The 3,059-nt window shown below is 37.7% G+C and overlaps 1 pseudogene; it reads right to left on the bottom strand.

The window, feature by feature from the left end:
* Positions 1-350: 350 nt before the first annotated feature.
* LOC102488322 (heat shock factor protein 2 pseudogene) lies at positions 351-2,048 on the bottom strand (annotated as a pseudogene).
* Positions 2,049-3,059: the final 1,011 nt, after the last annotated feature.

A 3,059-nucleotide genomic window follows, 5' to 3' on the forward strand; every position in this document is an offset into this window, starting at 1 on the left:
GGGGTTAATGGTCATATTTGTAATAAAAAAAGAAATCCAATTTACTGCAATTGGAGAAAAATGGCCATTTGAACTCAACTTAAATATATGCCAATAATGCATTAAATTTTTTGTACCTACGCAGCTGAGTAAAATCTGAAAGCTTTACCCGAGTGTGTGGTTAGTGAGAAAAGCAAAAGGTGCTTTTATTCCACAGCATTGGATTAAACAAAACAAAGCAATTTATAAAAAAAAAAAAAAAAAAAAAAAAAAAAGTCCCAAATGATAGTTTAAAATAAATAGCTCATCATTTTGATGAATATATACACACAAAGTCCACTTCTTGAGGATTTAGCTATCTAAAAGTGGCAGGCATATCACTATCCTTAGGTTCAGGAGCAAGTTCACATAACTAAAACAGTGTAGTTTCACTAGCTTCAGCTTCAGTCAGTGGCTCCACTGACGAGCTTACTTTGGGTTGGTTCTAGGTCCAGGCTGCTATCCAGAAGCTCATCAGCTTCCATGGCTTTATCTACAGAGGCCATAGCTTCTGATGATGCTGATGTACTCTCCTGTTCAACAGTGGAAGCAGGGTTCCCATGGAGGAATGCAAGAAGTGGAAAGGCAGTATACTGGATAAGCTGCTTATCTGGTTTGGATTTACATTTAGATTTTCTTCCATTTGTGAACTGGCTGAACTACATTGTTCTTGGAGGTTTCTAATCCTTTATTCTCAGAATCAACCAGGAGATCCGGGTCTATGCTAAACTGTCTTCCCAACAGCATGGCTTGGAAGTCCTCTAAACTGCAATCAGTATTGTCAAGATAATCTAATAGTTCAGTCTTTCCCAAGTTTCATGTTATCATTCAAAATAGAATCCCTCATGATCACAGGATCTTCTCTGATCAAGCTGGATGAGCTATTTAGCTGGACAGCACTAGACAGGAGCGGGCTGGTGGTGCCATCACTGCCTGAACTAAGGGATTCGCTGGCTGGTTCACTCTGATCTCCACTCTGAATGACAGGTGCATATTTATTTTCATTATGGTCTTCAACAATGACATCAGGGTACTGGCTACAATTGGAGGGATCAGATATAACATCCTCATTAGTTTCTGGAATAACGGGGATATTTTCTTTATCTGCATTATCATCAGAAACATCATAAATAATGATGTCATCTGAAATCTATTCTCTTGGTTTTAAACCTTCAGTCCTACTGTGTGGAACTTTGTGATAGTGATTATCAGTTGATTCTTTGTGTTGAAACAGATTCTTCTTTTGGGCTCCATTAGTATTCAGAAGTAGAAGCCTTTTATGTTTTAAACTCACAAGCTGGTTATTCTGAACCAACAATAAACTGGACAATCTTTCGAATAACTCGTTGTGCATGCTTTGCCCATAACTCTGATACTTCCTTTCAAAGGGACTCATTCTCACTTTTTAATTCAGAAAACCTGGATTCAATAGTTTTCTGTTTTATTTGAACCTTTTGAGCACTACTTATAATTTTTGTTAAATCTTCCTGATGAATTTTATTTTCTTCTGGTTTTGAAGATGAAACCTTCCTTTTAGTGTTCTCTAGCAATTCATCCTGGCCTTGTTTGAAGTAAGGATACTGAAATTCAACAGGACCATCTCTTTCCTGCTTTACAATTCCAGAGTCAGTATGTACTACTTTATGGAAACCATACATATTCAGCTGCCTCACAAAGCTTACCACGTTATTGTGCTTGAAGTACTTGGGAAGAATTTCTTTTGCAAACATTTGTTCATCCAAGACCAGAAAACTTTGGCCATTCTGGCTCCAGGTGATAAACTCGTTGGTGTGGGTTTCTTCTACAAGCGTCCACAGCTTGCTGAGGAAGGCGGGCACGTTCGAACTCTGCTTCATTGTTAACGAGGGGCAGGGATTCCAAATTCTACACGCGAACGAGGAGGCAGCGGTGGCGGCGGCAGCGGCAGCTGCTCCCCGAGAATGTCTCCATTTTTTCTTGAACTTATTCATGATTTGTACATCTTCCAAAGAAGATGATCTTTGCCGATCAGATCCTTTGCTTATTGAAACTTTGCCCATTTTTATATAGAATTATTTATCATTTTTATTACTGAGTTGTGAGAGTTCTTCATATACTGTGATACCAGTCCTTACCAGATTTGTGATTTGCAAATACTTTCTCCCATCCTGTGAGTTGTCTTTTCACTTTCTTGATGGTGTCCTTTGAAGCACAAAAGCTTTCTGTTTTCTTCTAAGAGTTTTAGTGCCTGCATTTATGTCTAAAATATACTTCGAGTTAATTTTTGTGTGTGTAGGGAGATATCAATTCAAATTCATTCTTTCCATGTGGTTTTTCAGTTGTCACTCTTCTATTTTGTTGCATTCTGAAGTTTATTTATTTTTTCTTTTATGAGATAGATGAGAGATAAATGAAGAAAGAAAGATAGCACTCCCACAAGGGTCTTGATGCCACAGTCAATCCCTAGCTTCAGCCCTCTCATGGGCATATGCTTGCGTGGTGTATTCAGGCAGGTCTCTGAAAGCAAGTGTGGAACCTTCTCACATGTATCATCTCTCATGAAAGAAATAAATAAATAAACTAAGGGAAAAGGGAAGAGCAGAAATTTAAGCATAGGCTTTTGTTGGTGAAAGAGGCCTTCAAGCCACTAGATTTATCTGGATTTTAAGCTAGTATTCTCAAGTTCTAACAGACCTATGGGTTTGTCTTCACTCTTGGAGCCAGGATGTTTAAGTATCTTCTACCCTAGATAGGGCTGGAGACAACTTGGTAGACTTAATTTGGGAGTTTATTTATTCTCATCTCTTCAGATTTAGCTCAGTTAGCATTTCTGCATTCCTTTGAAACATGGATATTTCCCAATATTCTTAGTCATACATAAACAAAACAATCTTTAAAAAGAAAATATTTATTTATTTATTTATTCCATTTGTTATTATTATTTTTTAATTTGACCAGACAGAGACAGAGTGAGAGACAGAAAGGGAAAGTGAGAAAGCAAGCCGGCAGATCTGGGGCTCAAACTGTGGTTGATCATGTAAGAATCTAGCACTTTTAAGCAT

Source organism: Tupaia chinensis, unplaced genomic scaffold (assembly GCF_000334495.1).
Source record: "Tupaia chinensis unplaced genomic scaffold, TupChi_1.0 Scaffold000622_1, whole genome shotgun sequence".
Classification (NCBI taxonomy): domain Eukaryota; kingdom Metazoa; phylum Chordata; class Mammalia; order Scandentia; family Tupaiidae; genus Tupaia; species Tupaia belangeri.